This window comes from Magnolia sinica, chromosome 19 (assembly GCF_029962835.1).
Source record: "Magnolia sinica isolate HGM2019 chromosome 19, MsV1, whole genome shotgun sequence".
Taxonomy (NCBI): domain Eukaryota; kingdom Viridiplantae; phylum Streptophyta; class Magnoliopsida; order Magnoliales; family Magnoliaceae; genus Magnolia; species Magnolia sinica.
Genome location: NC_080591.1, coordinates 68845039 through 68869978, shown reverse-complemented (window position 1 = coordinate 68869978; position 24940 = coordinate 68845039). Strand labels below are relative to the sequence as shown.

Sequence of the window (24940 nt, the reverse complement as noted above, 5' to 3'; positions counted from 1 at the left end):
TCACCAGTCGATCGCCCTTCTAAGGTGAGTCATGTGATTTTTTTTCTTCAAATGTTATATGTTTAATCTAGAAGCTTGTATCCATCTGTGATATTTGAAAACACTCCTAGATTGAAAGATCTTGCCTAACCATTTTCTGGCATTCACATTTTTATATGTTGTGATTTTGTACATCAGTTTTTCCAGATTGTTAAACAAGATTAGGTGCGGCCCTTGCCGTGGGGCCACCTTGATGTATTTGTTTTATCTGCTTTTCCAGATCATTTTAACTTAAGCAAATCCAATTCTCAGGTGGACAATAACATGGGAAAAGGTGATGATTGGCCATTAATCAGCCTCAAAAGTTTTAGATCAAGCTGAGTTTTTGTTTTTTTTATTTTTTTTGTTATTTATTTATTTTACCATCCATGGAGGTTTGTTTGACCTTATCAACATGTTGGATGGCAAATAAAAATTACAGAAACATTATAGTGGGCCGTAGGAAGTGTATTCATGGTAGGATGTTGAATCACCACTGTTTCCGATGATATGGCCCACCTAAGATTTGGATCTTCATTTTTTGGGCTCATAGCATAAAATGCTATAGATTCAAGGGGCATTTTAGTCAATTAAAATTTTTTAAAAAGTAAATTATTTATAAAAATGAAAATTTAGCAAAATTGTTTTGACTTCTAATAGCAATATGGATAGATATACAGATAATAGACACAAACATGAAATGCACGTGGAGATATCAAGATGTTTGCAAGTTTGCTAGATTTCAAGAGTGCTTTTTTCCCAAACACAAAAAGTGGATATCCAAGAATAGTTTTTCCATTACCCAAACACCTCTCAGAGACAGGCAACGAAGAGACAAAACTTAGCTGTTCTGAGGGAGATGATTCATCATGGATCTCTTGGTTCTGTGGCTTGAGAGGAAATGAGCTCCTTTGTGAAGTCGATGAGGATTATATACGAGACGACTTCAATTTATGTGGACTACAAGGACAAGTTCCCTATTATGATTATACCTTGGATATGATCTTGGATGATGACTCTTTAAGTGGTATGTTCTTCATATTGATTCCTTTCCATTCATTTTGCCTTTCCTTGGATTCATTTTGATTCATCTCTATTGAAACTTGCACCCTGTATTATTTTGAATAACTGAACATGAAATGAACTTTTGGAAAAAGAACCAAAATATCCCCTAACAATTATCTTTCCTCTTTCTCTTTTTAAAAACTAATGGTGCATGCTCTTAAATGAATTGCCCGTGAACCCTTCTTTCTGAAAAATCATTTATCTTTTTGTGTTCTTGAAATGTTAGGAAGAGAAAAAATCCTGAATTTTCTTTGTTCATGAGGTATAAGCTTTTTGAATATTTCTTTTACATCTGTTTAGATTCTATTCTAGATTAGTTTTATGTTGTATAGAAGGAAATCTCACGTGTGAATCTATTTGGATTTTGTTGCAATTAGTTTTCTGTTTGCAGAAGGGAATCTCACATGGGTATCTCTATTTTTGAAGTTTCTTTGATTTTTTTTTGGTGAAAATCAATTTGATTTATTAGATGTGTAGTTGTTTTTTTGTTTTGTTTTTTTTTTTTTTTTTTGGAAAATCAGTGAAATTTGGGATGTTTTGAAGCAATTTATGCATATTTTTCAATTTTGATGTTCATATGATTTGGATTAGTTTAAAAAAGGAGTATTATGTGGGTTTTTTCTATTATATGTAACAGAACCTCATTTGAGTGCTTTTGCATTTATCAGTTCTTCAAGTCTGTGTAATCATTTGATGTGAATCCATTTGGATTTTACCGTAATAATTTTTCTATTGTCAAGAAGGAAATCTCATATGGGTATCTCTCCTTTTGAACTTTCTTTGATTTGGTGAAAATCAATGTGACTTTAGGATAATGTGTGGGCTGTTTTCAATTGTTTTAGGATGAAAAACCAGTGAAATTTGGGATGTTCTTGAGCAGTTTGATGCATATTGGTTGAAAAATGAAGTGTTATGCAGATTTATTATAATTTTTTGTGGTTTAGATGATGGAATCTCATGTGGCTACTTTTGCATTTATCAATTCTTAAAATTTGTGGGATTACTTGATGTGAATCAATGGGAGTTTTTGATTATTAGTAGTTGCTTTTGGGTGTTCATGGACTGAAACCAATGGAATTGGGGCACTTTCATGTTATTTGATGCTAGTTGATTGATTTTAGTGTTATTTGGACTTGGCATAATTAATGGAGTGTTGTACACATCATTTATGTTACATGTAAGGGAATCTCATGTGGGTACTTTTGCATTTGGCAGTTTTTGAACTAAGGTAATTAGGGGCTTTTTCTAGTTATTTGATGCATGTTGATTGATTTTAATGTTTTTCAGATTTTGATTACTTGAAGACATGGGAGTTCTATATGGGTTTTCTGTTATTAAAAGGACATCTAATGTGAATACTTCTCCTTTTGTCTGTTTTTGTAGTTTGTGTGATTATGCAGTGAGAATCAATGATAGATTAGGATGATGTGTACTTGTTTTCAAGAGGTTTTTGGACAAAAACCCAATGAAATTTATTGGTTTTTCTTCATTGTTTTTAATTATTTGTTGCACATTGAGTGATTTTGATGTTCTTTTGAATTTCGACTACTTAAAGACAAAGTACTTGTACATATTTTCTGTTGTATATAAGGAAATCTCATGTGATTACTTTTATTTGTTTTTGAAATGTTCTTGATTATTTGATGAAAATCTATGGGAATTTAGTGTGATGGATACTTGTTTTCAGTGATTTTTGTGCTGAAAGATATGGAGTTTTCGGTGTTTCAAGTTATTTGATGAATATCCATTGATTTTGTTATTTAGATTTTCAATTATTCTACACTGTTTTGGTTGATAGGTTGTTATTTCTAGCAAGTTTCTTGCATGATACCAATAAAAGATTTGGGGGACAACACCGATGCACCTCCAAATTACATAAATGCCCTTACATTTAGTTTAAAAGCCTTCCCATGTCCTTAAATAATGCATAATTTTAGTGATCCATAAAACTAATGGTGTGAAGACCTTTTCCCTGGTTTATTTCATTATATGTATCAGCGATATACTAATACATATGACCCAGGAAATGCATGCAAATAGTGGAAGAAGTTTGCGAGATGTGGGTGATAGGTGGAGAAGCATAAAAGGAGAGTGATTTGAAAATCTCGTGGAATAACATCTCAAGGTACTGTCGTGCAATTTTTAATGACTGAAGTTGTCTTATAGTTATGAATGGTCATCTCCTGTTTTCATTCTTCTTTTCTCCTTTAATTTATTTGAATGCCTATTCTGCTCCTAATTTCGGTTAGAGTGCTACTTATTGTAGGTATGCCTACGTAGCACTCATACATCATAGGTTTTGGAGTTGCTTTGAATATTGAAACACTAATTGTTGCTGCTGGGAGAAGGGATACTCCAATAGAGGTATCTCACCCAAGTACTTCTTTGTATTTTGCAAGGCTACAACTCTGTTTGGGTCTACCTGAACCTGGCCTGAACGATTCAGCTGTTAACCCAAACCTTACCCGACCATATCAGCAAAAGCCCGATTGATTTTCATATTCCCCAACCTGAATTTCTGGATGTGGTTAATGAAACTTGATTTAGACCATTGATACGAAGGTCCTCACTGTGGATGGCCTTTCTAGATTGGAGTCAGGATATATCGGTTTACAAAAATCTTATGCGAACTCAGCCTGACCTCAGCCAATTAGCTTGGGCCAGTCGGGTTTGGGTTGAGCTGACAAAAGTCGCGTCTCTATGGTTTTGTGCTTACTCTATGCTATTTTACTATTCATGTATTATCTCGATTGTATTTTGAAAAATTTTGAGTTTGTTGTTTATTTCATGAAGGAACCTTCATCAGAGATACAAGACAAGATTTTTTTTTTATGATTAATAATATTTCAGCTTCAAATACGGATGCGAAATCAAAAGAATTTACTGATATCCTGAAAGATCAGTACTATCCTTTAGTTTCATCAGATGATTTTTTTTTATGATTAATAATATTTCAGCTTCAAACCTTTAGTTTCATCAGCTGATTTTTACTTTACTGGGACATTATATTTGATAGAGCAAGCATTGAGCCAAATTTTCATGAGTTGTACTTGAAGTTCTTGGAGAAATTTAATTCAAGATTGTTGAATAAGCAGATTGTCAAAGCTACTTATGAGAATTACAAGGTGCCTTTGCAAAACTTTTTTGCTGCCCCTGGTTGTCATTGTCACCATACACATTTTACTTTTAAAAAAATGTTTTTCTTTATCTGTTTTTAGGTTCTTCTAAGATCAGAGCTTATAAAATCTAGTTCAGAAGAGCATTCATTACTAAAAAAATCTTAGTAGCTGGCTTGGGAAGTTCATGATTGGCAGGAATCAAGCATTAAGAGCCCGGGAAATAGATCCAAAAGAGTTAATAATTGAGGTGATTTTTTTTTTGATTCAATGCTTATCAGCTCTGTGATCCATCGTTCTCAAGGCAAAAAATTAATAATCTGTGATCCACTTTGAATTCTGCCTAGTGACTTTGTTTGTCCTGATTCCAAACTTCTCCCAAACAAAAATAGGCTTAGTTGAACCATACCTTAACCTAAACCTATAACCTATATTTATAACCTAAGTATGTTGTTTGAATTGCTTGTCCTAATAGGTGCACAAGTTGGGATGGATTGGACTTCTATCTTGAGGAAACGCCATGATTTCAGGTAATTATTATTGTAATGGGAAGTTAAAAAATTAAAAGAGAGAGAGAGATAATGAATTCATGGAAAGAAATGTTCTTTATCATTAGGGCTGCTTTCACCGGGTTTGATGCAGAAATCGTCGCCAACTTCATAGGAAGACAAATAACATCAGTGGCCACAGATTGCAACCTGGATTTAAACAAGGTTCGAGGTGCCGTTAACAATGCTAACAGAATCCTCCAAGTCAGATTGTTGATTGGACGTGATTTTATTTAAATGATCTTGATAATCTATTTTATTTAAATGAGCAGACCCGGATGTGCGTCAGAGCCATCCAGATGTTGAGCGGGGGTCCTTGGAAGGTGGGAACTGTTGTTATGACCATGATGAGGCTATTCATTTCTTATGGACAACATCAGAGTGGCCTGCCCATTTGGACAGGCCGTGTTTATATTTGTATTTGCTCGAAATTGATGGAGCAGACCCGGATGTGCGTCGGAGCTATCCGGATGTTGAGCAGGGGTCCCTGGAAGGTGGGAACCGCTGTTATGACCATGATGAAGCTGTCCATTTCCTATGGATAGCATTGGAGTGGCCTAGCCTTTTGGACAGGCTGTGTTTATATCTGTAATTGCAGGGATCATACCCTTAACCTATAACCTAAACCTATTCTCAAATCCCAAAACTTATAACTACAACCTAAACCTTAACCTAAGCCTATAACCTATAACCTAAACCTATAACCTAAACTCAATTCCCTAAACTCTAACCTACAACCTAACCTAAACCTATACTTATAATCTTAACCTATTCTCAAATCCCAAAACCTATAACTTAAACCTTAACCTAAACTTATAACCTATAACCTAAACTCAATTCCCTATACCTTAACCTATAATCCAAATTAAACCTATAGTTATAACCTAAACCTATTCTCAAATCCCAAAACCTATAACTATAACCTAAACCTTAACTAAAAACCTATCACGTATAACCAATAACCGAAACCTATAACCTAAACTCAATTCCCTAAACCTTAACCTACACCCTAACCTAAACCTATACTCCTAAACCTATTCTCAAAACCCAAAACCTATAACTTAAAGCTAAACCTTAACCTAAACCTATAACCTATAACCTGAACCTATAGCCTAAACTCAATTCCCTAAACCTTAACCTAAACCTAAACCTATAACCTTAACCTAAACCTAAAACTTAACCTATAACCTAAACCTTAACCTATAACCTAAACATAATTTCCTAAACCTTAACATATAACCTAACCTAAACCTAAACCTATAACTCGAACCCAATTTCCTAAACCTAAACCTTAACATATTCTCAAATCCCTAAACCTAAACCTACACCTAATCCTAATCTCAACTCCCTAACCTAAACCTAAACCTAAACCTAAACTTGAAAACCCAAACCTAAACCCGATCCCGAACCCGACCCAATTTCCTAAACCTAAACTTATAACCTTAACCTACACCTATTCTCAAATCCAAAAACCTATAACCTAAACCTAAACCTTAAACTTAACCTATAACCTAAACCTTAACCTGTAACCTTAACTTATAACCTAAACTCAATTTCTTAAACCTTAACCTATAACCTAACCCAAAACTAAACCTATAACCCGAACCCGATTTCCTAAAACCTAAACCTTAACGTATTTTCAAATCCCTAAACCTAAACCTACACCTAATCCTAATCTCAACTCCCTAACATAAACTTAAACCTAAACTTGAAAACCCAAACTTAAACCCGATCCCGAACCCGAACCCAATTTCCTAAACCTAAACTTATAACCTAAACCTAAACCTAAAACTTAACCTATAACCTAAACCTTAACCTATAACCTTAACTTATAACCTAAACCTATAACATAAACTCAATTTCCTAAACCTTAACCTATAACCTAACCTAAACCTAAACCTATAACCCGAATCCAATTTCCTAAACCTAAACCTTAACGTATTCTCAAATCCCTAAACCTAAGCCTACACCTAATCCTAATCTTAACTCCCTAACCTAAACCTTAACCTAAACTTGAAAACCCAAACCTAAACCCGAACTCGAACCCGAACCCGATTTTTTAAACCTAAACTTATAACCTTAACCTAAACCTATTCTCAAATCTCAAAACCTATAACCTAAACCTAGACTTAAAACTTAACCTATAACCTAAACCTTAACCTATAACCTTAACTTATAACCTAAACCTATAACCTAAACTCAATTTCCTAAACATTAACCTATAACCTAACCTAAACCTAAACCTATAACCTGAACACAATTTCCTAAACCTAAACCTTAACATATTCTCAAATCCCTAAACTTAAACCTACACCTAATCCTAATATCAACTCCTTAACCTAAACCTAAACCTAAACTTGAAAACCCAAACCTAAACCCGATCCCGAACCCGAACCCGATTTCCTAAACCTAAACTTATAACCTTAACCTAAACCTATTCTCAAATCTCAAAACCTGTAACCTAAACCTATTCTCAAATCTTAAAACCTATAACCTAAACCTAAACCTAAACTTGAAAACCCAAACCTAAACCCGATTCCGAACCCGAACCCGATTTCCTAAACCTAAACTTGTAGGTTATAGTTTAGGTTTAAGTTTAGGTTTTAGGTTTTAGGTTTAGGGTATTTTTGTTTATGATGTTAAAGCTTATATGTATTTATGCATGAATGAATGTGATGTGGATAAGATTGTTTGTGTTTGGATAAATGTATTTTATGTTTGGATGGATTTACTAGTTTGGGTTTAGATGGATGTGAATGTGAATATGATGAAATATATTATATAACAGTTGTATATCAAGATGAATATGATGAAATATATTGTAATAGGTGGATATCAGGAATTTTGTGCAAGAATTTTTTTTTTAAAAAGAGACTTTTAGCAACAAAAATTTTCGTAGCTAAAAGTTTTGCAAAATATTTTTAGTGACAAAAATTTTCGTAGCTAAAAGTTATGCAAAATTTTTTAGCGACGAAAATTTTCGTAGCTGAAAGTTTTGGAAAATATTTTTAGCGATGAAAATTTTCATAGATAAAAGTTTTGGAAATATTTTTTAGCAATAAAAATTTCTGTAGCTAAAATTTCACAAATATTTTTTAGCGACAAAAATTTTCGTAATTAAAAGTTATGCAAATATTTTTTTTACGGTGAAACTTTTCATAACTCTAAGTTATGCAAAATTTTTTAATGACGAAAATTTTCGAAATTAAAAGTTTTGGAAAATATTTTTAGTGACGAAACTTTTCGTAGCTAAAAGTTTTGTAAATTTTTTTTAGCGACGAAAATTTTCGTAGCTAAAAGTTTTACAATTTTTTTTTAGCAACGAAAATTTTCGTAGCTAAAAGTTATTTCAAAATTTTCATAGCTAAAATTTTTACAAATTACTTTTAGCAACAAAAATTTTCGTCGTTAAAAGTGTAAAATTTATTTGTTAGCAACGAAATAATTTGTTGCTAAAGTTTTTTTGTGATGAAAATTTTCGTCGCTAAAAAGCTTCCCTTTGGCGACGATTAAAATTTTTTGTCGCTAAAAACCATTTGCTTCGGTCTTTTAGCGACGAAAATTTTCATTGCTAAAACTTTTTAGCTACGAAAATTTAGCTTTTAACGATGAAAATTTTCATCGCTAAAGGTAGGATTTCTTGTAGTGATATGGCCATTGTATGAGGCCCGATGTGATGTATACGAGGCCCTTATATGAGGCCCAATTGTGATGAGTGATTCTGCCATGATGTATGTGTTATATTCACACCGCTCATCCATTTCTCTAAGGCCATGGGCCCCATTGCCTTGAGAGGCCCACCCTGACTTATGGGCTATATTGCCTTGTCAGGCCCATCATGATGTATGTGTTGCATACACGATGTCCATCCATTTCCTTGATTTGTATAAGGGTCGTAGGCCCCATAGAGAGTTAAATTCAAATCCCAAGTGGACCACACACTAGGAGACAATAGTGGTTAAATGCCTACCGTTAAAATCCTCCCTAGGGCCCGTTGTTAAGCCCATTACCTTAGGAGCAATGATGGTTAAATGTCCACGTTGTAATCTCCCGAAGGCCCATTGTTAGGCCCATTCTTATCTCCTCTTATTGGGCTTATCCCAAACCATTGGGCCCCCACTGATGATTATGTTACCCACCTTCCGTTATTAGGCTATCCCAATCCATTAGACCCCCATTGATGATACCCATCTCACCCTACTGGGCTAACCTAAACCCTTGGGCCCCCATTGATGCTAGTGATACCCATCTTTCCCTTGATTGGGCTATCTCAATCCGTTGGGCCCCCATTTGATGATGGTGCTTTCCACCATACCTTATAAGATTATCCAAACCTTGGAGCCCACCTTGTATTCATACTGGGCCTTCCATAGGAGATGTGGCCCACCTAGACACATGTGACTACCCAAAGTTTAGTGTCTCTACCCAAGGCTCACTTAGATGTTGAACGGACTGGCCAACCCATTTGGAAGGACACAGTCCTAGAGGTATGGACCCCGCCAAAGCCCACCTTGTGTATGTATTGGGCCCCATAGGAAAGCCCATATTATTACATAATAGAGAGGGTGAAGAAACCCACTTGTTGTACTTAGATTCATCCTCTTATACACCTGCTTGACTCGCCTTGTCAGATGTGTTCTACTCTCAAAACCGATTGCTAGGACTTCGATATTATGTTTGCATCATCCAACCGTCCAGTTACCCCTTTTGGGATGAGTGTGAGGCCCATCCTTGACGTTAGTATGTCATCTAAGCCATCCATTGTTTGTAGGATGAGTACATCATCACCCATTGGCATAGATGGAAGAATATGTGGTATCATGTTTGGTATATCCACCATATAGAGCCTATCTTGATGTATGGGCAAGATCCGTCATCCTTCTAGTGGACCCCGTCTTGAGATATATGATATATCAGTACCTTGGAAGGCTAATGTTAGTATAACGTGGGACATGCCGCTTGGACTCCTATAGTTGTAGAAGGAGCATGTTGTTTAGTTTATACTCTTGGTATGTGACATGTCAGTGAAGGTCAGTTGTGGATTATTGTTGTCTGCCTTATCAAATAATCATGCCTATGTACTTTATTACATCATGATACATGCCCATACGCATCATATGTATGCTTGTTATGACGAGTGATTGATCATAGCATGTATCATTGGCCTGATTTATTATGGGACTCCTTGTGAGATGGAGTGGCCCCACATGAGCATGTAGTACGCGCAGGTTTGATGCATGATTGGATAATATGACTCATGCATCTCGCATTTTTGTGGTATGATTACTGTACATCCTAATGACATCATGGCCATGGCCTCCACAAGTATATTGTGGATGGATAGTTGGGATATCAAAAATGTTTGGTTTTAGCATATGGGTATCTAATATGTCTGTGAGTGAAAGTCCCTAAACCCCTTGGTACCAGGGACGCTCCAACGTCTAGACCGAGTAGAAATACATGAGCACATAAGGGTTGTATACCAGTAGGCCGCGTCTCCCACTGTGTCATGGTCAGTTGGAAGGAGGTATGGCTTTACCTGCCTGAGGGAGTAGGTAATGTTAGCTGAGTTTGACCATCTCATAAATGGGTCCGCTATCGATGAGTTAGGCCGATATTGGTAGGCAGATAGTGATGTCTCTTCCACTTAGCCAGTTATGCACTTGATGGGGCGGTAGGTGGCGTAGAGTGTACTAGACCCTAGTAGTAATCCCAGAGAAGTTCGGTACTAATATGTGGACTTACTAAGTAGGAGTTGCATACTCAGCATTTTACTCATTCACTCATTCCTTCATTATCCACTCGGGCTGGTGGTACGTAACTAATTTGTTATGTGTACCCTCGCAATAGCCATGATTTCCGTCGAGTATGAGTTTACCACATTGGGTCCAGTTATCAAAATCAGGTATGGACCAATTTAGATAGAAGCCCCTTGTGATGGACCCCACACCTTGCGATACTACATACTATCATCCCGACTTTACGCTCTAGCTTAGTCATTTCATTTGCACCACACATTGCATTGCATCCTCAGCACATAACATTTGGTTTACTATGCTTCTATATTGCATATCCGAAATAAGGTTGATGGTATTATGGACTCGTCAGGATCTACATATTGTATTACATCAGCGGTATATGGCATTTGGGTTACTATGTTTCTGCATTTTGGCCTAGATAAGGCTGATGGTAATCGTGGTTCGTCAGGAATTGTATATTGCATTGTATCCTCAACATTTGATATTTGGCTCTCTATGACTCCGCATTTGCATAGCCGATCTACATTGCATATTCTGATATTGTATGACTTATGGATTTGCCAGTGTTTTCTCTTACTCTGATATTTGTGTGCTTAGCACTTATCTAGCGCACACACTTACACCACCCACTAAGATTTATATAAGATTATGCACGACCATTGCATGCAGGTGACGCTAGGTCGCAGCAGCATTGAGGCAGGAGCTTGTGGCAGATCACTTTGGAGATTTTGTTGTTTATGTATTTCCCTTTCAGTATTATACTCAAATATTTATATTAGTGGATATGTGGTGTTGATGTTGCTGTTTGTGACTTAGTTATGCTTGTGGTTATGCTCCTTTACAAAAAAAAGTTCACATAAAAAATCCTCCTTGTAAGATCCCAGGATCGGAATCTGGCGAATGAGTACTGGAAACCGAGAATGGGGTACTACAGAGGCTGTCAGCACCAGATTCGGTGATTAAAAATTCTGTGAGACCAGTTTCCGAGTTTGGGGCACGACACCTAATTTCTAGTTGTAAGGCGATTACTGTATACCTCATGCAAGGAATTATATCAATAGTGACACAATTTATTTTGTACGCGGTGCACTGTCAACGGAAAGATCTATGATGTTATCATAAACAGTGGTAGTAGCGAGAACATTGTCTCGAAAGTGATAAACATCATTCCCCTTACTCAATTGGCTAGATTAAAAGGGTGAATGAGACTAAGGTAACTAAATAATGCACTGTCTCATTTTTAATTGGTAAAACTTACAAAAATCAGATACTTTGTGACGTGTTATACATGGAAGCATGCCATTTATTACTCGGTCGACCATGACAGTCAGACCGTGATGTGACCCACTGAGGATAAGACAATGTTTACATCTTTGTTAAGGACGATCGAAAGATAATCCTTGCCCCTATGGTACCAGAGAAACACCCTGAAGCTTTTAAAGTGGAGGGGAGCTCCCTCTTGACCATTTAAGGTTTCGTGGAGGAATCCAAGAAAGCCAGCGAGGTATACATCGTGGTGGTAAAAGGGTGAGGAATCGAAACCTTTAGACATTCGTTTGGGGCCTTTCCTAAACGAATTTAAAGAAGTCTGGCCTGAAGATTTACTTGATGGATTGTCCCCCATGAGGGACATCCAAAATCACATAAGCCTTGTCTCTGGGGTAACTTACCCGATTGCCCTCACTGTCAGGTGAGTTGGAAAGAATCTCAGATCTGGAAGGCAGGAGTGAAGGATCCGATCGATGTTCACTCCCCAAGTATAGGGTTGTGATGTAGTAATAAACTCGGTGAGACCAAGGTCGAATCCCAAGGGATTTGAACCTGTACATAATCTGAAATTAAATAGAACTAGAACTAAACTAAGATGAAATCTAAACCGAATGAAATTGAGAGAATAATGGTGAAATAATTATCTAAAACTTAGAGAAATCAGAGGTAGGAAACTAGGGATTCAGAGGATCCACTTGTAGAAATCAGGGACATCTTATGCCTACTTAAAGAACTCAACTGGACTTAGAGTCCTATCTTCATCCATTTGAAGTGTGTAACCATGGAAATCATGACTGAACTTCCTTTGATATAGTTTTTAAGAGATGAAAAGTATATGAATTAGAATGGATTCCATCACCAAACCATGCCCAAGAGACAAAGTAAACAACATAGTTAAACTAATTACCAACCAATCGGCAATGTATGAAGGTTAGGAAGGATACCGTCATCCAACCATGCCCAGGAGACGATAGTGAACAGCAAGGCTTCCTGACGTCATAAACATAAAAAGGAAAGGAATATGCTCAAAGCTATCACAAACCCATTGTGATTTTAGTCACAACAGATCATTAAAAAATAAAAACATTCCCTTAATTAAACTAAAATCAACATCAGTTCAGTTTAAACAAAAGGCATAAGCAAAAAGTCTCCCGTTATGCTACAAACTTCACCTCTTAGCCCTAGCTAAGAGGTTTAGCCTAACCTAAACATGACTAGGCTAAAAAACATAAAACAAAAGGAAGGAAAAACCTCTATTAAGAAATTTGCTCCACGTCCAGCCTACAAATTGAATTCCTTGGAAGCCTTTCTCACGTTCTCTCTAACCTCTTTTATAGGTAGGGAAGACGGTACAGAGGGCAGTTGCAAGGAACTTCCGTATAAAGAGCCAGTGTGTAGCTTTTATGCAATAGTAAATCTGGAAACTTCCTTGTGTTGCAACCCGCAGAAACCACAAACTAACAGTCCATTTCAAAATCTGATCCGGATAGGCTTCTTGGGAGTGATCGGTCATCCTGGGGAAGTGATTTGGATAGCCAGGATCGATGGTTCGATCCTAACCACGGACGTAGAATGGCCTAGATCGTCTTGGTCTCTCCGGACGCACATCAGTGCGTAGGGTTTCCGTGATTAGTGGGGCCCATGAACGGGTTTTTCCAGGAAATCCACTCCATCCATTAGATTCAGGTCGAAAAACCAGTTGGGATTGACTGGTTTTGGGTTAGATTGTGTGTGGTCCATATGGTTTTCTGTTCTGTCGTCCGTCTTATGTTCAACGGTCGAAATCCGATACATGCTACTTCTTAGAAAATTTCCACCTAAGTCATGGTTAGTGAACCTGTAAAACTCTGATGGATGGTCCGGATCTGACCTTTGAATTATGATGGTGGCCCACAATAATGGACTGCAAGTCCCTATTTCAAACAGAGAACGACACTGCCATTTTTTAATTGTAGTCAGTTAACACCTTGTTGACCGACTTCACTTTCTTGTGCACAGTGTAAGACTCGCATCCTAGCCCATATTGTTCCATAGGCTTCCGCAGTCCTTCTAGTCAATTCCGGTGACCTGCGACGTTTAGACAGCAGTTGCGCGTGATCCTGAGTCGTGTCCCATATATCAGAATCGGCTCGATTTAAGACTTGTACCATTGCGACCGCACCATCGCCGCGGTTCCAACGCTACATCTTATGTACCGATTCGATACCGTGGCAGGAAGATGTGCACCGACGTTTATTTCAAAGAAACGCCGCCGTTTGCAATCCCAAGAGAAGCTTTACAACATGTCCCATCAATCAATCACATCACATCATGTCAAGTACAAAAGTAACCCATGCTTTCTTTCTCCACAAGTCAAGCAAATCCCAAAGTTAACCAATCTCTCACCTCACCCATCACTCACCTCACATCCATCATCCATCACTCTCTCTCCCTTACAACCCTCTCTCTCTCCTTCTCTTCACATTTTCCAAGCAAGGAAAATGGTGCATGTCCATGCCTTTCCCAAGTGAGAGAAAAGTGAGTTGTGTGGCCCACTTCCTCTCCCTAAATCTATCATCCTAGCCATTCAAACCTCATCACCCTCCATCAAAGTGAAGCACAAGGAGATCGGCTTTCCAACAGACCAAGAAGATCGAACGGTGGGTGCTTCTATAGGCTAGTTTTCATGTTTTTATGATGGGCCAAGTGAGGCCTACCAATCGATGGTATGGATCTCACTTTGGACCCTAAGATGTGGCTAATGGCCCACCTTGATTATCAATCCATGATGGGGCCATTCTCCATAGACCCCATCATGATGTTTACTTTCTAATTTGAAAAGGGGTCATCTAGACCTTCTATTTCAGTAGAGAACGGATCTCCACTGTCAATTTTGACCGGTGGGCCCACATGTATTAGGACCCACTTAATGTATGATTGTATGCATGGAACGGAGGGCCCATAGTGTCGGGGTCCCTCCATCACACGAATCTCTCTATCTCTCTCTTTTTTTTATTTTTTTATGGCCCGCATGATTTGTAGATGTAATATTTAGACCGTCCATCAAATGGACCGCATGGCCATCCAAGCCATGTGGGCCCTACCCTTTAGATGATGGGGAAAACACAAATATTAGATTTATCCCAATCAGGTGGGCCACGTCCACGTGGGACCCACCTTGAAGAATTGTGCATTCAGGTCGACCGTCTAACGTCCAAGGATGCTGGACGTGGGTTCACACATCAACCAAAAAAAAAGATTTTTAAGGCTTTTGGGTGGGCCGCTCACACAGGTCCCACCATGATGCATTGATCCAATCCACGCCGTCTATTCCGTTCCCCAGCTCATTTTAGGCGTTGAATCAAAAAATAAAGTTAATCCAATTTTTTGGTGAGCCTAACCATAGCAAACAGTAATTTTTACCATTTAAATTCATTTGAATTTTTCTACACGCCGAAACATGCCCAATATTGGGCTTGATTGATTTTTTGTGGACTTTAGAATCCATTAAATGAACTGGATTCAGCTGATGCGGGCCCTACCTCTGAAAAACCATAAAAATACAACTTTTCAAACAAAAAAAAAAATCCAAGCAGCAGGTGCTGCTGACGTCCTCTGGACGCGCAGCGTCCTGCTGCACTGGACGTGAAAGGAGGCAGGAATGTGGGTCCCTACCGTGGGCCCCACTGTGATGTGCACGGAAAATCCACACCGTGCATTTGCTGGGTCTCCTCTGACCAGTGGGCCATCCCAAAAATCAGATGTATCTGGAACTCAGGTGGCCCACACGGCAGGGAATAGTGATATTAAACGTCTGCCATTGCAACCCTTTTGGGTGTCCTAACAGTTTTGGATCATTACCCAAAAAAATTTTCCTCTTCACACGGGTTTGTATGACCTTATCAACAGATTGGATGGCATACAAACGTGATGGTGGGCCCCACGTGGGACCCAAGGATGTTTGTGTTTTACTCACACCGTCCACAGGCGGTGTAACCCACCACGGTGTATGTGTTTTATACATGCAGTCCACCCATTCTGTAGGGACGGTGGGTCCCACTGCTATTGACATCAGCAAGGTTTGTGGGACCCACGTATGATGCATGTATATCACACCGTCCATTGTTTGGACAGTGGGGTCCACCATGATGCATGTGTTGTATCCATAGGCCCAACCATTTTGAAAGCTCATTTTTAGGCGTGAGACTAAAATTAAGACAGGTCTAAGATCAAGTGGACCACCCAGCAAGAAGCAGTGGTGGATTGAACGTCTACAATTGAGACCCTCTGGTCCCGGTGGTTCTAGGCATATAAAAAATTTATTTGTTTATTTATTTTATTAGGTATGTGTGATCCTATCAACTATTGGATGGAAAATAAATGTTGTGGTGGACCCCACGTGGGACCCACCTATGATAGGATTGGTTTGGCTGGTGTACCACACACCAGCCCTTGTTGCTTTGATGTGGCGAGCTATGTGGAGCCTACCTTGGAGATGTGTGCACCCGACTGTGGGATCCTCTTTGATGTGTGTGTTGCATCCAAACTGGCCATACAATTGGCAATTTCTATCTTATGTTTAAAGACTAAACATAAGGCAGATTAGGATTAGGTGGACCACACTATAGAAATCAGTGGGTTTGACCGTCCACCATTAAAACCCCTTCCAGGTCATTGTGACCTTATGATCAGATTGGATGGGAAATAAATGTTATCATGGACCTTGGGAAATTTAATGGTGGAAATCATTCTTGCCACTATTATTTTGAGTACAATCCAATTGATCTTTTGAGATGATTCATATATTTATATCATATATATTGATGTACTTAGTGGCCATTCGTTGAGGCCCACCATGATATATACATGAGGCCCATTTGAGGAGGCCCATCTTGATTTATTAGGGCCCGTGGGTTGAGGCCCATTGTGATGTATTAAGGCCCATGGGTTGAGGCCCATTGTGATATATTTAGGGTCCATGGGTTGAGGCCCAATTAATGTATTAAAGGCCCATGGATCGAGGCCCCATGGGATGTACATAAGGCCCATTATAATGTGACTCCACCGTGGTTTATGTGTTGATGTTTAGGGCGGGCTATGCCTTGGGGGCAATGTTGGTTTGACGTCCACATTGTAAGAATAATGTTGGTTAAATGTCCGTATTATAACTCTCCCTAGGGCCCATTGATAGGCCCATACTTGTTGTGTGTAGGCCATCAAGGCCCATCTTCATTGTGAGGATAGTTCATCACCATATAAAATGTATAATATAACTCCATGATTCATGCCCATACGCATCATGTATATGCCTGATATGAGGAATGTTTGATCATAGCATACGCCATTGGGCAGATTATTTACGGGACTCCTTATGAGATGGAGTGCCTACATTATCGCGCCGTACGCGCAGGATTGCTGCATGATTATACGGTGTGACTCATGCATCTCGCATATATGTGACTTGATCATTGTACGCCCTAGCGACATCAGGGCCGTGGCCTCCACAGGCACATCGTGGATGGCCAGATGGGACACCGAAAATATTTGGTTCTAGCACTATGGGCACTTAGGATGTCCTTAGGTGAAAATTCCAGAACCTCCAAGGCCAGGAGTAGCCCCAACGTCTAGACCGAGTGGAACATGAGCGCCCGAGTACCGAATACCAGTAGGCCGTGTCTCCCACTGTGTCATGGTCGGTTGGGAGGGGGTATGGCCTTATCCGCCTGAGTGAGGGGGCTATAAGTTAGGCTGAGTATGACCAGCTCGTAAATGGGTCCGTTATCGACGAGCCGGGTAGGTATTGACAGACTACTGGTCAGGTGGATAGTGAGGTCTATTCCGCTCGCTGGGCTGTGCAGCTAGGGAAGAGGCAGTCGGTGTCGAGTGTAATAGACCCCGGTGATTTCTCTAGAAAGCAACTGTACTGAAATGTGGACTTATTGAGTAGGAATTGTATATCCATCCATTCATTCATTCACTATCCACTCAGGCTGGTGGTGCACAACTATTTGTTACATGTACCATTGAATGGCCAGGATTTCGGTTGGGCGCGCGACTAACCTAAGATCAAGAGTTTACCACATTGTGTCTGACTATCCAAATTTAGGTATGTGACTGGTTTAGATAGAAGTCCCTTATGATGGACCCCATAGCCTGTGATACTTCATACTATCATCTTGACTTCACATTCTAGCATGGTCATTTCATTCACACCGCATATCACATTGCATCTGCAGTACTTAGCATCTTGGGTTACTATGTTTTTGCACTGATATGGCTTAGATGAGGTTGATGGTATTCGTAACTTGTCAGGATTTGCATATTGCATTACATCCTCAGCATTTGTTATTGTCTTATTATGTTTTGCATCACATAGCCTTGGTATGACTGATAACACTCATGGACTTACCACATATTTTCGCTTACTCTGATATCATATGATTCATGTCTTGTCAGTATTTTCGCTTATTCCGATGATGTATGATTTATGGGCTTTATGGTATCTTGGCACTTATCTTGGGCACACACTTTCACCACCATCTAAGATTTTATAAGTTTATGCACGATAGATGCTTGCAGGTGGCGTTAGGTTGCAGCAGCGTTGAGCTTGAGGCGTGTAGTGATCTTCTGGAGCTTGATTTTTTATTTATGTATTTTCCTTTCAGCATTGTACTCAAATGATTATATTAGTGGATATGTGATGATGATGTTGCCTTTGTGATTTGGGTAAACTTGTGGTTATGCTCCATAAAAAAAATCATACTGAAAATCCTCCTGTAGGATCCCAGGATCAGAATCTGGCGCATGCGTGCTTAGAGCTGAGAATGGGGTACTACGGAGGCTGTCAGCACCAGATTTGGCGATAAGGAATTTTGTGAGCCCGGTTTTTGAGTTTGGGGGGTGATAGAAGTTGGTATCAGAGCATAACTTGGGAATACCTGAAGATAACATCACATATCTACTGATAGTTACCCTTCACTCGATGATTGTTGAGAACTTAGAATTATTAGATCCCCGAGTTCGAATAACTTAGAGATTTTCTGATATATCTCCCTACCATTGAGATTGTGAGGCTGCATAGTTTCGATCGTTTCTGTTTCAGGATCTGAGGTTTAATGTGATCATCATAGTGCTGACGAGGCATCTTAGGAATAAGAGGCTGATATTCATGGGTGATGTATCCATCTCCTAGGTGTTTGATGGTTATATCTATAGCGATAGGATTTTCCTCCCTTATGAACTCTATATTGGTTGTGTCATGTTTTAAATTTTGAGGTCAAAATTTTTATTAGGTGAGGAGAGCTATAAGATCCGTATCCTAGCCCATACTATTCCGTAGGCTTCCGGGGTCCTACCGGTCGAAGTCCGATGACCTGCGACGCGTAGACAGCAGTTGTGTGTGATCCTGAGTCGTGTCTCATATATCAGAGTCAGCTTGACTTGAGACTTGTACCATTGCGACCGCACCGTCGCCGCGGTTCCAACACTGCATCTTACGCACCGATCCGATACCCTGGCAGTAAGATGTGCGCTGGCGTTTATTTCGAAGAAACACCGCGCAATTACAATCCCAAAAGAATCTCTACAACATGTCCCATCAATCAATCACTCCATCAATCAATCATATCACATCATGTCAAGTACAAAAGCAACCCTTGCTTTCTTTCTCCATAAGTCAAGCAAACCCCAAAGTTAACCAATCTCTCACCTCACCCATCACTCACCTCACATCCATCATCCATCACTCTCTCTCCCTTACAACCCTCTCTCTCTCCTTCTCTTCACATTTTCCAAGCAAGGAAAATGGTGCACGTCCATGCCTTTCCCAAGTGAGAGAAAAGTGAGTTGTGTGGCCCACTTCCTTTCCCTGGATCTATCATCCTAGCCATTCAAACCTCATCACCCTCCATCAAAGTGAAGCACAAGGAGATCGACTTTCCAAAGGAACAAGAAGATCGAACAGTGGGTGCTTCTATAGGCTAGTTTTCATGTTTTTATGATGGGGCAAGTGAGGCCTACCGATCGATGGTATGAATCTCACTTTGGACCCTAAGATGTGGCTGATGGCCCACCTTGATTATCAATCCATGATGGGGCCATTCTCCTTGGACCCCATCATGATGTTTACTTTGTAATTTGAAAAGGGGTCATCTAGACCTTTTATTTCGGTAGAGAACAAATCTCCACCGTCAATTTTGACCGGTGGGCCCACATGTATTAGGACCCACTTGATGTATGATTGTATACATGGAACGGAGGGCCCATAGTGTCGGGGTCCCTCCATCACATGGGTCTCTTTATCTCTCTCTTTCCCTTTTTTTTGTGGCCCGCATGATGTGTATATGTAATATCTAGACTGTCCATTAAATGGACCCCATGGCTGTCTAAGCCATGTAGGCCCTACCCTTTAGATGATGGGAAAACACAAATATCAGATTTATCCCAATCAGGTGGGCCACGTCCACGTGGGACCCACCTTGAAGAATCATGCATTCAGGTCAACCGTCCAGCGTCCAGGGACACTGGACGTGGGTTCACACAGCAACAAAAAAAAAGATTTTTAAGGCTTTTGGGTGGGCCGCTCACACAGGTTCCACCATGATGCATTGATCCAATCCACACCATCTATTCCATTCCCCAGCACATTTTAGGCGTTGAATCGAAAAATAAAACTGATCCAATTTTCTGGCGAGCCTTACCTTAGCAAACATTAATTTTCACCATTTAAATTCACTTGAATTTTTCTACACACCGAAACATGCCCAATATTAGGCTTGATGGATTTTTTATGGATTGTAGAATCCATTGGCTGAACTGGATTCAGCTGATGCGAGCCCTACTTCTGAAAAACCATAAAAATACAACTTTTCAAACAAAAAAAATCCAAGCAGCAGGTGCTGCTGACGTCCTCTGGACACGCAGCGTCCTGCTGCGCTGGACGTGAAAGGAGGAAGGAATGTGGGTCCTTGCCGTGGGCCCCACCGTGATGTGCACCGAAAATCCACACCGTGCATTTGCTAGGTCTCCTCTGACCAGTGGGCCATCCCAAAAATCAGATGTATTTAGAACTCAAGTGGCCCACACGACAGGGAACAGTGGTATTGAACGTCTGCCATTGCAATCCTTTTAGGTGTCCTAGCAGTTTTGGATCGTTACAAAATTTGTTTTTCCTCTTCACACGGGTTTGTATGACCTTATCAACAGATTTGATGGCATACAAACGTGATGGTGGGCCCCACGTGGGACCCAAGGATGTTTGTGTTTTACTCACACCATCCACAGGCGGTGTAACCCACCACGGTGTATGTGTTTTATACATGCAGTCCACCCATTCTGTAGGGACAGTGGGTCCCACTGCTATTGACATCAGCAAGGTTTGTGGGACCCATGTATGATGCATGTATATCACACCGTCCATTGTTTGGACAGTGGGGTCCACCATGATGCATGTGTTGTATCCATAGGCCCAACCATTTTGAAAGCTCATTTTTAGGCGTGAGACTAAAATTAAGACAGGTCTAAGATCAAGTGGTCCACCCATCAAGAAGCAGTGGTGGATTGAATGCCTACAATTGAGACCCTCTGGTCCTTGTGGTTCTAGGCGTATATAAAATTTATTTGTTTATTTATTTTATTAGGTATGTGTGACCCTATCAACTATTGGATGGAAAATAAATGTTATGGTGGGCCCCACGTGTGACCCACCTGTGATGGGATTGGTTTGGCTGGTGTACCACACACTAGCCCTTGTTGCTTTGATGTGGCGAGCTATGTGGAGCCTACCTTGGGGATGTGTGCACCCGACTGTGGGGTCCTCTTTGATATGTGTGCTGCATCCAAACTAGCCATACAATTGGCAATTTCCTTCTTATGTTTAAAGACTAAAAATAAGGCAGATGTAGGATTAGGTGGACCACACTATAGAAATCAGTGGGTTTGACCGTCCACCATTAAAACCCCTTCCAGGTCATTGTGACCTTATGATTAGATTGGATGGGAAATAAATGTTATCATGGACCTTGGGAAATTTAATGGTGGAAATCATTCTTGCCACCATTATTTTGAGTACAATCCAATTGATCTTTTGAGATGATTCATATATTTATATCGTATATATTGATGTACTTTGTGGCCATTCGTTGAGGCCCACCTTGATATATACATGAGGCCCATTTGAGGAGGCCCATCTTAATGTATTAGGGCCGATGGGTTGAGGCCCATTGTGATGTATTAGGGCCCATGGGTTGAGGCCCATTGTGAGGCATTTGGGGCCCATGGGTTCAGGCCTAATTGATGTATTGAAGGCCCATGGGTTGAGGCCCATTGTGAGGCATTTGGGGCCCATGGGTTCAGGCCTAATTGATGTATTGAAGGCCCATGGATCGAGGCCCCATGGGATATACATAAGGCCCATTGTAATGTGACTCCACCATGGTTTATGTGTTGATGTTTAGGGCGGGCTATGCCTTGGGAGCAATGTTGGTTTGACGTCCACATTATAAGAATAATGTTAGTTAAATGTCCGCATTATAGCTCTCCCTAAGGCCCATTGATAGGCCCATACTTGTTGTGTGCAGGCCATCAAGGCCCATCTTCGTTGTGAGGATAGTTCATCACCATATAAAATGCATAGTATAACTCCATGATTCATGCCCATACGCATCATATCTATGCCTGATATGAGGAATGTTTGATCATAGCATACCTCATTGGGCAGACTATTTACGGGACTCCTCATGAGATGGAGTGCCTACATTATCGTGCCGTACGCGTAGGATTGCTGCATGATTGTACGGTGTGACTCATGCATTTCGCATATATGTGACTTGATCATTGTACGCCCTAGCGACATCAGGGCCGTGGCCTCCACAGGCACATCGTGGATGGCCAGATGGGACACCAGAAATATTTAGTTCTAGCACTATGGGCACTTAGGATGTCCTTAGGTGAAAATCCCAGAACCTCCAAGGCCAGGAGTAGCCCCAACGTCTAGATCGAGTGGAACATGAGTGCCCGAGTGCCGAATACTAGTAGGCCATGTCTCCCACTGTGTCGTGGTTAGTTGGGAGCGGGTGTGGTCTTATCTGCCTGAGTGAGGGGGTTATAAGCTAGGTTGAGTATGTCGAGCTCGTAAATGGGTCCGCTATCGACGAGCCAGGTAGGTATTGGCAGACTACTGGTAAGGCGGATAGTGAGGTCTATTCCGCTCACTGGGCTATGCAGCTAGGGAGGAGGCAGTCGATGTCGAGTGTAATAGAACCTGGTAATTTCTCCAGAGAGTAACCATACTGATATGTGGACTTATTGAGCAGGAATTGCATATCCATTCATTCATTCATTCACTATCCACTCGCGCTGGTGGTGCGTAACTATTTGTTACGTGTACCATTGCATGGCTAGGATTTCGGTTGGGCGTGCGACAAACCTAAGATCAGGAGTTTACCACATTGTGTCTGACTATCTAAATTTAGGTATGGGACTAGTTTGGATAGAAGTCCCTTGTGATGGACCCCATAGCCCGTGATACTTCGTATTATCATCCCAACTTCACATTCCAGCATGGTCATTTCATTCGCACCACATATCACATTGCATCTGCAGTACTTAGCATCTTGGGTTACTATGTTTTTGCACTTATATGGCCTAGATGAGGTTGATTATATTCGTTACTCGTCAGGATTTGCATATTGCATTGCATCCTCAGCATTTGTTATTGTCTTATTATATTTTACATCGCATGGCCTTGGTATGACTGATAACACTCATGGACTTACCGCATATTTTTGCTTACTATGATATCGTATGATTCATGTCTTGACAGTATTTCTGCTTATTCCGATGATGTATGATTTATGGGCTTTGTGGTATACTTGGCACTTATCTTGGGCACACACTTTCACCACCCTCTAAGCTTTTGTAAGCTTATGCATGATAGATGTGTGTAGGTGGTGTTAGGTTGTAGCAGCGTTGAGCTTGAGGCGTGCAGCGATCTTCTGAAGCTTGATTTTTGAATTATGTATTTTCCTTTCAGCATTGTACTCAAATGATTATATTAGTGGATATGTGATGATGATGTTAACTTTGTGATTTGGGTAAACTTATGGTTATGCTTCATACAAAAAAAAATCATACTGAAAATCCTCCTTGTAGGATCTCAGGATCGGAATTTGGCACATATGCGCTGGGAGCCGAGAATGGGGTACTACGGAGGCTGTCAGCACCGGATTTAGCGATCGAAAATTTTGTGAGCTCGGTTTCTGAGTTTGGAGCATGACACACAACGAGTTCTCGTGTACATAGTGTACACGCACTGCAGCATAGGGTCCACTTTGATATTTTCGTGAAATCCGCTCCGTCCATCCATTCTGTCATATCATTTAAACCATCAAGACGAATTTTGAAGCATATCCAGATAATAAGTGGGCCCCAAATCAAGATTTTATGGATGATCTGTCAGTTTAGCCACTTCCACAGGGATCCAAGAGCTGAAATTTGACGTGTACGGTTCATTTATGGTCTCAGCCCATATAGAAAGTTTTGAGCCGAGCAGATGGTGGGAACCCTGTGATCTTACATTTTGGCTAATTTTTGGGCTACTTAAGCTTCAGTTTCTCAGTTTTCTCAGATTTCTGGCGTGTAAATCCATTGATCTTGGTCCCCTGGAGTCCATCCCTTACCTTGGTGAGTCTGGAGCATCAAATCCATGCTTTTAGAACCCTGTTTCGGTCCAAGCTTGCAAATGTACCCTGCATCACAAACACGATTAAATCGGACCGTTAAATAGTACCATGTTCGTAAATCTAGGCAATAACCGGGGTCTAATATGCAATATTTGAACCTTAACAATCGATACTAGTCAAATCAAGAAAAGTATGAGTACATATATTGTGTCCGCTCAAGAGCCTAATGCCAAGTACAAGAAAAGATCTAATAAACATCGGCATCAAAAGTTATCTCAGGATAATGAACCAAGTCCCTTAAGTAACTCGAGGATGAGTTTTTTTCCAAGCGGAGGGGTCTGATGTAGAATGTGTAACAATTACATTCCTAGCATGGATGGACCAAAAGAAGGTGGACTGTAAATTGATCATAACTTTTGATCCGAGTATCGTTACAACACACAAAACCGAGTATCATGAACCGAAGCAACATGAGAACTCGAGGATGAATTCTTTTGAAGTGGAGG

The 24940-nt window shown here is 40.1% G+C and overlaps 1 long non-coding RNA gene across 2 annotated transcripts; it reads left to right on the top strand.

Annotated features, from left to right (window-relative positions):
* On the top strand, positions 1 to 23740 carry LOC131235324 (uncharacterized). Of its 2 annotated transcripts, XR_009166060.1 has the most exons (4): positions 1 to 24; positions 4675 to 4729; positions 4816 to 4951; positions 23700 to 23740. It is a non-coding gene; the product is annotated as an uncharacterized LOC131235324 (long non-coding RNA). The 2 variants fall into 2 exon arrangements; XR_009166059.1 differs by lacking the exon at positions 1 to 24 and having other exon boundaries at positions 4651 to 4729.
* The last annotated feature ends 1200 nt before the right edge of the window (positions 23741 to 24940 follow it).